General features: G+C 47.0%; 2 protein-coding genes across 2 annotated transcripts in view; one reads left to right on the top strand and one right to left on the bottom strand.

The window, feature by feature from the left end:
* The window catches only part of LOC143769390 (uncharacterized), a 58,087-nt gene extending 57,939 nt beyond the window's left edge, over positions 1-148 (bottom strand). The window contains exon 1 of the mRNA XM_077257861.1: positions 65-148. The gene's annotated coding sequence lies outside the window, so the exon portion shown is untranslated. The remainder of the gene's footprint in view (positions 1-64) is intronic.
* LOC143766955 (oocyte zinc finger protein XlCOF8.4-like) overlaps positions 1-12,486 on the top strand; it is a 1,046,781-nt gene that overhangs the window by 350,069 nt on the left and 684,226 nt on the right. The gene's annotated exons all lie outside the window — the stretch shown is intronic.

Below are 12,486 nucleotides of genomic sequence, written 5' to 3'. Positions count from 1 at the left end.
AAGCAGCCACAGCCGGTGATGAGAAGAATCTGTGACTTCTCTGCATTTAGTGGTTACTACTCACCTGGGCAGTCATATGTAGGAATCTCCTCTTCACACCACTCATCCCCCCTCACATATGTCTCTGTAGTATTAATATGGGTCAGATCTTCACCCTGAAACAAATATTATAAAAGTCACCGACAGATGGAGAAGTCACATCTATGATCAGCTCTAATCCTGCCATCTCCACCGTTCTCATTACACAAGTATAAAACATATAATACTGGTGGATAAAACAAGACTGAGCACGAGACCTTCACCGGCGTCTACACATCATAGGGGAGATCTCCTGACACCTTCTCTCCATCTACCTGATGGTCCTGAGGAGCATTGGGATCTTCTTGGTTACAGTCCTGTGGAAGAAGAGGATGGGGACATCTCTCTGGTGTTGTCCTCTTACTGGATAGATCTGGAGGAAACACATACAGGGAGTGAATTCATTCTTTACATACAGATAATTATAGGCCGTGTGTATTTAGTCCTGTCTATTACCTGGAGATGTGAGGGGCTGGGGAACCTCCATTATGACGTCCTTGTACAGATCTCTGTGTCCTTCTAAATACTCCCACTCCTCCATGGAGACATAGACAGCGACATCCTGACACCTTATAGGAACCTGACACATACAATGATACCGTCATCCCCCCGATCCCTTCATAGTGTTACTGTATAATGTCCCAGCATTCCCAGCAGTGTCACCTCTCCAGTCAGCAGCTCAATCATCTTGTAGGTGAGTTCTAGGATCTTCTGGTCATTGATGTCCTCATGGATCAGGGGGTGAGGTGGAGGCCCCGTGATTGGGCTCAGGGGTCTTCCCCATCCTTCAGACACAGGGTCATGACTGCAATCACTAGGGGTCTTCTTCACCACTGTGTAATCCTGGTAATGAAGAGACACATTAATAAATCTCACTACAGACATTTCCAGAGTCCTCACCTCTCCAGTTCTGTCCATCTGTTATTCCCATAGGTAAGAATGATGTAATGTGACGTCATCAGAATCTCTCACCTCTCCAGTAAGCCGGAAGAGGATCTCTAGGGTGAGGTGTAATATCCTCTCCGCCATCTTGTCTCTGTCCATATCCATCTGTGATGGGTAAATCAGGAAAATTCTCTTTTGTAGAAGATCTTCACTGAGAGGATCGGATATTGTAGAGACCTGAATGAGAAGATGAGCCGATGTAACATCATAAGAATCCTGTAATAATTAGTGTTGAGCATTCCGATACTTGCGGTATCGGAATTCCGATACCGAGTTCCGATACTTTTGTGGTATCGGGAATCGGTATCGGAACCATATTAATGTGTAAAATAAAGAATTAAAATAAAAAATAGGGATATACTCACCTCTCCGGCGGCCCCTGTAACTTACCGCTGTAACCGGCAGCCTCCGTTCGCCTCCATTCCTAAGAATGAGGCGTTCAGGACCTGCGATGACGTCGCGGCTGACGTCGCGGCTTCTGATTGGTCGCGTGAGCGGTCACAAGAGCGCTCACGCGACCAATCAGAAGCCGCGACGTCATCGCAGGTCCTGAACGCCTCATTCTTAGGAATGGAGGCTGCCGGTTACAGCGGTAAGTTACAGGGGCCGCCGGAGAGGTGAGTATATCCCTATTTTTTATTTTAATTCTTTATTTTACACATTAACATGGATCCCAGGGCCTGAAGGAGAGTTTCCTCTCCTTCAGACCCTGGGAACCATGCAGGGATACCTTCCGATACTTGTGTCCCATTGACTTGTATTGGTATCGGGTATCGGTATCGGCGATATCCGATATTTTTCGGGTATCGGCCGATACTATCCGATACCGATACTTTCAAGTATCGGACGGTATCGCTCAACACTAGTAATAATACAATTACTGGAGATAATAAGGGAAACATATGAGATTTATTATTTTACAGTATTTAGTTTCCTTCTTTACATCTACTAATAAATCCTATATATTTAGGCCACAGACAACAAGCAGTTTCTTCCTCGGAGTCGGCAGCTGAATACGTTCCTCATAGACTCATCTTCCATAACGCTAATTCTCGTCTCATTTACCGACCCTGGAATCGGCATTAGCAATACTGCAGGAGATATTCATTACACGCGACATGAGATATAACTACTTCATGATGAGGACAACATCTTCATCTTCTACTACGGCTCTAGAAACAGATTTGGCCAGAGTCGGTCACTGACTCCATCACCACCGGCCGTCTATATGAAGGTTTCCCGTCTTCCCCGCACTGTAATCTTCTATCACGTTAGATCTCAGGTCTGATTCACAAACAGAAGTTTGTTTATAGCCTAGGAAGGGGTAATACCCATAGAGCATCCCAGGCTAGTAATATCAGCTCACAATGTTTTCTGGCTTTTAAAATGGGGGAACCCCCCAAAAAAGTGACTTAGGGTCCCCCTATATTTAATAACCAGCAAAGGCTATGCAGACAGCTACAGGTTGATATTAATAGCCTAGGATGGAGCCATGGATACTGGCCCCCCCAGGCTAAAAACATCAGCTCTCAGCCTCCCCAGAAAAGGCACATCTCTAAGATGCACCAATTCTGGCACTTAGCCTCTCTCTTCCCACTTGCTCTTTAGCGATGGCAAATGAGGTAATAGTTGAGGGGGTTGTTGCCACCTTTGTATTGTCCGGTGACATCAAGCCCCGAGGTTAGTAATGGAGAGGCATCAATAAGACGCCCCCATTATTAACCCTATAGTCACATTGTGAGAAAAAACAGTCACCCAGAAAAAAGTCCTTTAATTGAAAGAATAACACAGAGAGTAAGACGCCTATCCATTACTAATCCTATAGTTATATTTTAAATAAAGACACAGCAAGAATAAAGGGAATTGAAAAAATGACACAGACGCCTTTAATAATCTCAATTAAACCATACTTACAACCTCGCCTAATTCAACCAAAGCCCTCGGTCTCCTGTAATAAACCAAAAATAATAAATACAACAATATCCTTCACCTCTCCATTGTTCCATTGTTCTGTCCCACACTGTAATCCATGTCTGGGGGAGAAATAGTTTCCAACCTGGATGGTGCCAATATGTGACAGGCTGAGGACCACTGGAGAATGAGCTGCTGCGAGCGCAGCCTCAGTGTCTGGCGGTGACATCACTGATTATCCGTTCCCAGCCGGGCTTAACTGTGGTGAGCTCCGTGAGAAACCCCGCTAGCACCGTGCGAAAGTCGCACGGTGTAGAGACGAGTTCACCGGGAGAATTATTAAAAAATACAGCGTGGGGACCACTTTTTTCTTGATAACTAGCCTTGCTGAAGCTGACAGATGAGGGTTGCAGCCCCCAGCTGTGAGTTTTGCCTGGCTTGTTATCAAAAATAGGGGGAACCCACGCAGGCTTTTTTTTTTTTTTTTTTAATTATTTACTGCACAGAAACAGCTGATGAATACTCCTATCATCCGCTCCTGCTCTCACTGTTATTAGCAGGTGTAGGATGATGGGAGCAGTTGTCCCATCAGCTGACACCAGTCACCGGAGGCAGGGCTGCCACTAGAAATTTTGGGGCCCCATACTGGCAAAATTTTCGGGGCCCCCTTGAGACTCCGCCCACGCTACATCCCAGCCCCGCCTCCAGGCTCCACCCCTCGAACTGTCCACAGTCCCACCGCTCTCTCTTGGAAAAACTCCACTTCTCACCTATCACACATTAACAGTTCCCATCACCAGATCACACACATAACCGGCAGCTTTTGATTTGGCCAAAAGATTTTTTAAGCCGCCACCATAACACGATAGACACTTTTGGCCGGGCCCTACTCTACTGTAACCTATTAAATATTTGTTAAAATGTGCAATACAATTTAGGTATATTTTTATTTATTTTTCAATTTTTAAAATGACCAATAATATCACATACAAGGAACAAATACAACACCATGACCAGACCACATATTACCACCAGTGACTGAATAATATCACATACAAGGAACAAATACCACCACACCATGACCAAATGACATATTACCACCACAGTGATCGAATAATATCACATACAAGGAACAAATACCACCACACCATGTCCAGATGACATATTACCACCACATAGTGACTGAATACTACAATACTGATCAGTAATAAAAAAAAACCCACAATACTATCACCATAAGTGCCATTATACACAGGAGATCTGTACTTAGTATGCAGTGTCTGTGTAGAGGTAATACAGAGATCACTGGTGGTATTATGCACAGGAGCTCTGTATATAGTGTACAGCTAATACAGTGATCACTGGTGACATTGTACACAGGAGCTCTGTATATAATGTATAGGTAATACAGTGATCACTGGTGACATTGTACACAGGAGCTCTGTATATAGTATACAGTGTAGTGTCAGTGTATAGGTAACACTGACTCACCAGTGACGCCTCTAGTTGAAGTCCTTCATCTTTCATCCAGCACAGACCACCATCACTTCATCCAGCCAGGACTCGTCTCTGCAGGAAATAACACAGTTATTGTTATGATCCTTAGTGGCTAGGATCGCAAATCTGACCAGCTAAGTAACTAAACCGAGGACTAGCTCTGGGGAGGTGGTAACTGAATTGACCGCAACCTGATCCTATCCGCACACAACTATAGGCAGCCGTGGAACGTTACCTGAAAATCCTAGACGTCTCGTCACGGCCTGAGAAACTGACTATCCCTAGAGGGAGAGCAAAGACCTCACTTGCCTCAGAGAAATAACGCCAAAGATATAGAAAAGCCCCCCACAAATATTAACGGTGAGTTAAGGGGAAAACACAAACGTAGAGATGAAATAGATTTAGCAAATGAGGCCCGCTAATACTAGATAGCTGAAAATAGGAAGGGAACTGTGCGGTCAATAGAAAACCCTATACAAAATATCCACGCAGAGATTGCTCGAGCCCTCGCACCAACTAACGGTGTGAGGGAAGCAACTCCGTACCCCAGAGCTACCAGCAAGCAAGGAAATCACATATTAGCAAGCTGGACTGAACTCATCATACACAGAAAACATATTGCAGACTGATGAGCAAAAAATAATCAAACAGAAACTTAGCTTCTCTTGAAGAGACTGAAAAACGAAGATAGTCAGGAGTAATCAGAATAGCACTGAATACATCGACAGCAGGCAACAAATGAAGGTGTAGCTGAGCTAAATAGGAAACCTCCCTAGTGGATAACGAGACAGCTGATCCCAGCCACAGACCAGCAGGATAACAAACAGAGCCACCAGGGGGAGCCCAAAGACAACACTCACACAGTACCACCTGTGACCACAAGAGGGAGCCCGAAAACAGAGTTCACAACAGTACCCCTCCCTTGAGGAGGGGTCACCGAACCCTCATCAAAACCCCCAGGGCGATCAGGGTGAGCCACATGGAAGGCACAAACCAAATCGGCCGCATGAACATCAGAGGCGACAACCCAGGAATTATCCTCCTGACCATAGCCCTTCCACTTAACCAAATACTGAAGCCTCCGTCTAGAAATACGAGAATCCAAGATCTTCTCCACCACGTATTCCAATTCTCCCTCAACCAGCATCGGGGCAGGAGGCTCAACCGAAGGAACCACAGGCACCACATACCTCCGCAACAATGACCTATGGAACACATTATGAATAGCAAACGATGCTGGGAGGTCCAAACGAAATGACACAGGGTTAAGGACTTCCAAAATCTTATAAGGACCGATAAACCGAAACTTAAACTTAGCAGAGGAGACCTTCATAGGAACAAAGTGAGAAGACAACCACACCAAGTCCCCAACACGAAGTCGGGGACCCACACAGCGACGGCGGTTGGCAAAGCGCTGAGCCTTCTCCTGCGACAACTTCAAATTGTCCACCACATGGTTCCAAATCTGCTGCAACCTATCCACCACAGAATCCACTCCAGGGCAGTCAGAAGGCTCCACCTGACCCGAAGAAAAACGAGGATGAAACCCAGAATTACAAAAAAACGGCGAAACCAAAGTAGCAGAACTAGCCCGATTATTAAGGGCAAACTCGGCCAATGGCAAAAAAGTCACCCAGTCATCCTGATCAGCAGAAACAAAACATCTTAAATAGGTTTCCAAGGTCTGATTAGTTCGCTCGGTTTGGCCATTCGTCTGAGGATGGAAGGCCGACGAAAAAGACAAATCAATGCCCATCTTAGCACAAAAGGTCCGCCAAAATCTAGACACAAACTGGGATCCTCTGTCAGACACAATATTTTCAGGGATCCCGTGCAAACGAACCACATTTTGAAAAAACAGCGGAACCAACTCGGAGGAGGAAGGCAACTTAGGCAAGGGCACCAAATGGACCATTTTAGAAAAACGATCACAAACCACCCAGATGACAGACATTCTCTGAGAGACAGGAAGATCCGAAATAAAATCCATGGAAATGTGCGTCCAAGGCCTCTTCGGAACAGGCAAAGGCAAAAGCAATCCACTGGCACGAGAACAGCAAGGCTTAGCCCGAGCACAAATTCCACAAGACTGCACAAAGGAACGCACATCCCGCGACAAGGAAGGCCACCAAAAGGACCTGGCCACCAAATCTCTGGTACCAAAAATTCCAGGATGACCCGCTGACACTGAAGAATGAACCTCGGAAATAACTCTGCTAGTCCATCTATCTGGGACAAACAGTCTCTCCGGTGGACAACGGTCAGGTCTATCCGCCTGAAATTCCTGCAGCACTCGTCGCAAATCTGGGGAAATGGCAGACAAAATCACCCCCTCTCTGAGGATACCAGCCGGCTCTGAATCTCCAGGAGAGTCAGGCACAAAACTCCTAGAAAGAGCATCAGCCTTCACATTCTTCGAACCAGGCAGGTACGAGACCACGAAATCGAAACGGGAGAAAAACAATGACCAACGAGCCTGTCTAGGATTCAGCCGCTTGGCAGACTCGAGATAAATCAGATTTTTGTGATCGGTCAAGACCACCACACGATGCTTAGCTCCCTCGAGCCAATGTCGCCACTCCTCAAATGCCCACTTCATTGCCAACAACTCCCGATTTCCAACATCATAATTCCGCTCGGCAGGCGAAAACTTTCTTGAAAAGAAAGCACATGGCTTCATCACAGAGCCATCGGAGCTTCTTTGCGACAAAACAGCCCCTGCTCCAATCTCAGAAGCATCAACCTCGACCTGGAAAGGAAGAGAGACATCTGGCTGACATAAGACCGGAGCCGAAGAAAACCGGCGCTTCAGCTCCCGAAAGGCCTCCACAGCCGCAGGAGACCAATTAGTCACATCAGAACCCTTCTTGGTCAAATCCGTCAAAGGCTTAACAACACCAGAAAAATTAGCGATGAAGCGACGGTAAAAATTAGCAAAACCCAACAACTTCTGAAGACTCTTAACAGATGTAGGCTGAGTCCAGTCATGAATAGCCTGGACCTTGACTGGGTCCATCTCAATAGTAGAAGGAGAAAAAATGAAACCCAAAAAAGAAACCTTCTGGACTCCGAAGAGACATTTTGAGCCCTTCACAAATAAAGCATTGGCACGCAGGACCTGAAATACCATCCTGACCTGCTTCACATGGGACTCCCAATCATCAGAAAAGACCAGAATATCATCCAGATACACAATCATAAATTTGTCCAGACATTCACGGAAGATGTCGTGCATGAAGGACTGAAACACAGAAGGAGCATTAGAAAGTCCAAAAGGCATCACCAAGTACTCAAAATGGCCTTCGGGCATATTAAATGCTGTTTTCCATTCATCACCCTGCTTAATACGCACAAGGTTGTACGCACCACGAAGATCTATCTTGGTGAACCAACTAGACCCCCTAATCCGAGCAAACAGATCAGATAACAATGGCAAAGGATACTGAAATTTGACCGTGATTTTATTTAGAAGGCGATAATCAATACAAGGTCTCAGGGAACCATCCTTCTTAGCCACAAAAAAGAACCCCGCACCAAGAGGGGAGGAGGATGGGCGAATATGTCCTTTCTCCAAAGACTCCTTTATATAACTCCGCATAGCAGCATGTTCTGGTACAGATAAATTGAAAAGTCGTCCCTTAGGAAACTTACTACCAGGAATCAAATTTATAGCACAATCACAATCCCTATGAGGAGGTAGGGAACTGAGCTTGGGCTCATCAAATACATCCTGGTAGTCTGACAAAAACACAGGGACTTCAGAAGGAGTGGACGAAGCAATTGACACCAAAGGAGCGTCGCCATGAATTCCCTGGCAACCCCAACTTGACACAGACATTGCTTTCCAATCCAGGACTGGATTATGAGTCTGCAACCATGGCAGACCCAACACGACAACATCATGCAAATTATATAAAAGAGGCACGTGTAAAACAGCCACATGGACTAAAAGTAAACACTGGGTATGTGATCAAAAAATCCCAAGTAATTGGGTGCCAGCTGCAGAGCAATGCATCAAGGGTATATAGGAGCTGAATGTGTCACCATAGAAGTAATAGTTTGGAAACAAGCATAATAAGGGGCCTCTAAAAGCAAACAGTTGCTAATGGTGCAGATTGCTACCCCTGGATATATCAAAGTCCCTATACTGCTTTCATATCTATAGCTAACCAATAAATACTGGTGACACAAGATAGCAAGGTATAAAAAATCAGAGTCCAATTACATTACCCGTCATGATGCAGAGCAATGGAGCTTCTATTATCCTGCTTCTGCCATGCAATTAACACTTTATAGGCCTGCTGTACTGTTATGATCCTTAGTGGCTAGGATCGCAAATCTGACCAGCTAAGTAACTAAACCGAGGACTAGCTCTGGGGAGGTGGTAACTGAATTGACCGCAACCTGATCCTATCCGCACACAACTATAGGCAGCCGTGGAACGTTACCTGAAAATCCTAGACGTCTCGTCACGGCCTGAGAAACTGACTATCCCTAGAGGGAGAGCAAAGACCTCACTTGCCTCAGAGAAATAACCCCAAAGATATAGAAAAGCCCCCACAAATATTAACCGTGAGTTAAGGGGAAAACACAAACGTAGAGATGAAACAGATTTAGCAAATGAGGCCCGCTAATACTAGATAGCTGAAAATATGAAGGGAACTGTGCGGTCAATAGAAAACCCTATACAAAATATCCACGCAGAGATTGCTCGAGCCCTCGCACCAACTAAGGAAGGTGTGAGGGAAGCAACTCCGTACCCCAGAGCTACCAGCAAGCAAGGAAATCACATATTAGCAAGCTGGACTGAACTCATCATACACAGAAAACATATTGCAGACTGATGAGCAAAAAATAATCAAACAGAAACTTAGCTTCTCTTGAAGAGACTGAAAAACGAAGATAGTCAGGAGTAATCAGAATAGCACTGAATACATCGACAGCAGGCAACAAATGAAGGTGTAGCAGAGCTAAATAGGAAACCTCCCTAGTGGATAACGAGACAGCTGATCCCAGCCACAGACCAGCAGGATAACAAACAGAGCCACCAGGGGGAGCCCAAAGACAACACTCACACAGTACCACCTGTGACCACAAGAGGGAGCCCGAAAACAGAGTTCACAACAAGTTATCTCGAGCTCCGCTTGCAGAACACATTACTTAATTTTCCCAGCCTCTACATTACACCACATGAAGAAGGCGACATAGTGTCAATCTACACACTAACAGGACCGCCCCTCCATTTAAAACAGTATACTCAAAAAATAAAATAAATACATCACTGCAGTAATAATATCCTTTAATTAGCCCCTATGGTAATATTCACCATCCTAGCCCCGTGTGTCTCATTCCTGGCATCAGCCATATGTTCTCCCATCCTGCCCTCATGATTATCCATTCTGCCCCATATGATCTCCCCATCCTGCCCCATCTGTCTCCATCGTATCCATCCTGCCCCATGATCCTGCCCCATCTGTCTCCAATCCTGCCCCCAGTGTCTCCAATCATGCCCGTATCTCCAATCATGCCCCCATGTCTGCAATCATGCCCCCTGTGTCTCCATTCTGCCCCATCTGTTTCCAATCCTGCCCCATCTGTCTCCAGTCATGCCACCATGTCTTTCATCCTGCCCCGTATCTCCAATCATGCCCCGTATCTCCATTCTGCCCTGTGTCCAGCATTCTGCCCTGTGTCCAGCTTTCTGCCCTGTGTCCAGCATTCTGCCCCTGTGTCCAGCAATCTGCCCATGTGTCCAGCAATCTGCCCCTGTGTCCAGCAATCTGCCCTGTGTCCAGCAATCTGCCCTGTGTCCAGCATTCTGCCCGTGTCCAGCAATCTGCCCCTGTGTCCAGCAATCTGCCCGTGTCCAGCTTTCTGCCCTTGTGTCCAGCTTTCTGCCCCTGTGTCCAGCTTTCTGCCCCTGTGTCCAGCTTTCTGCCCCTGTGTCCAGCTTTCTGCCCCTGTGTCCAGCATTCTGCCCCTGTGTCCAGCATTCTGCCCGTGTCCAGCATTCTGCCCCTGTGTCCAGCGTTCTGCCCGTGTCCTGCATTCTGCCCCTGTGTCCAGCATTCTGCCCCTGTGTCCAGCATTCTGCCCCCCTGTGTCCAGCATTCTGCCCCCGTGTCCAGCATTCTGCCCCCCTGTGTCCAGCATTCTGCCCCCCTGTGTCCAGCATTCTGCCCCCCTGTGTCCAGCATTCTGCCCCCCTGTGTCCAGCATTCTGCCCCCGTGTCCAGCATTCTGCCCCCCCTGTGTCCAGCATTCTGCCCCCGTGTCCAGCATTCTGCCCCCCTGTGTCCAGCATTCTGCCCCCCTGTGTCCAGCATTCTGCCCCCGTGTCCAGCATTCTGCCCCCGTGTCCAGCATTCTGCCCCCCTGTGTCCAGCATTCTGCCCCCCTGTGTCCAGCATTCTGCCCCCCTGTGTCCAGCGTTCTGCCCCCGTGTCCAGCATACTGCCCCCCTGTGTCCAGCATTCTGCCCGTGTCCAGCTTTCTGCCCCTGTGTCCAGTGTTCTGCCCCTGTGTCCTGCATTCTGCCCGTGTCCAGCGTTCTGCCCCTGTGTTCTGCATTCTGCCCCTGTGTCAAGCATTCTGCCCCTGTGTCACAGCTGAGCGCTCCCGTTGTCTTTTGATAGTGGGGGAACTGCAGCTCTCTGACCGGTGGGGATGGTTTCACTGCCGTTCAGAAGCGGTGTTTGCTGCGCTGTCATGCATATGACAGAGTGTCAAACGCTGTATTGTCGGACCCCCCATTCAAGTGAATGGGGTTCGGGTCCACTGCTCAATGACAGGCTGTATGGACGCATCATGCAGCCTGCCATCTAGAGGTAGCAGAGTGTGAGGACACATCCGGATGTCCTTATAGAGCAACCAAGAAAAGCAGACACGCAAATGGAGCGCACACCCAGAAAAATACAAGCTGAGTAGCAACAAACACAAAAAGTTTATTGAAAACAGAGACACATATACTAGAATAAAAGCATATTAAAATATAACAACCACACCAGTAGTCCCATGGTGAACACTCATGAAAGACAGCCCAAAATACAAATAGTAATATATATGCTATATACCACAACAATAATGGCAACCAAAAAATACCTATATATGAAAATCAATAATTAGACAGCATATAAGGAAGACCCGTAAAGTGGGGAACGAAACCCCCGAGAAACGTATCTTCTTAGAGCTCTCACCAGATCCAGGGTATGGAGAGCTTTTTCCACACGGTGCGTTGGCGCAGGACAAAAAGAAGGCAAGACAATGTCCTCATTGATGTGGAAAGAGGAAACTACCTTTGGCAAAAAAGAAGGTGCTGGTCTTAGCACCACCTTATCCTGATGAAATTGTTAAAAAGGAGCCTGGCAGGACAAGGCCGCCAATTTCGACACCCGCCTAATGGAGGTTATAGCTACCAAGAACAAAACCTTCCAAGAAAGATACGTTAAAGAGCCGTCTTGGAGGGGCTCAAATGGAGCTTCCTGTAGAGCACTCAAGACCAAGTTAAGGTCCCAAGCTTCTAGTGGAGCTCTGTAAGGGGGAACCATGTGATAGACTCCCTGCAAAAAAGTTTTTACTTGCGAATTGATAGCAATCCTGCGCTGAAAAAGAACCGATAAGGCTGATATTTGCCTTCTAAGGGTACTTGGTGCGAGACCTGAGTCCAGACCAGCTTGGAGAAAAGCTAAAATATTAGGAATGGAGAACCGTAGAGGAGGAAGACCCTGCTTCCTGCACAATGAGAGAAAGACTTTTCAGGTGTGATGGTAAATGCGCGCCGAGACGGTCTTTCGAGCATTAATCATAGTGGAAGCTACCTTTTGAGAAAAACCGGCCTGGGTCAGAATCTAAGATTCAATGGCCAGGCCGTCAAACGCAGGGCCTCTAAGTTCTGGTGGAATATCGGCCCCTGCGACAGAAGATCTGGCTGTATTGGAAGTTGCCAAGGAACCCCGGCAAGCAGCTGTACCAGGTCTACGTACCATGACCGCTGAGGCGAATCTGGAGTGACTAGTATTGCTGGAACTCCCTCTGTCTTGATCTTCCTGACTACCT

This window comes from Ranitomeya variabilis, chromosome 4, assembly GCF_051348905.1.
Source record: "Ranitomeya variabilis isolate aRanVar5 chromosome 4, aRanVar5.hap1, whole genome shotgun sequence".
Classification (NCBI taxonomy): domain Eukaryota; kingdom Metazoa; phylum Chordata; class Amphibia; order Anura; family Dendrobatidae; genus Ranitomeya; species Ranitomeya variabilis.
Note: the sequence above shows the minus strand (reverse complement) of the source record. Positions and strands in the feature narration are given on the sequence as shown.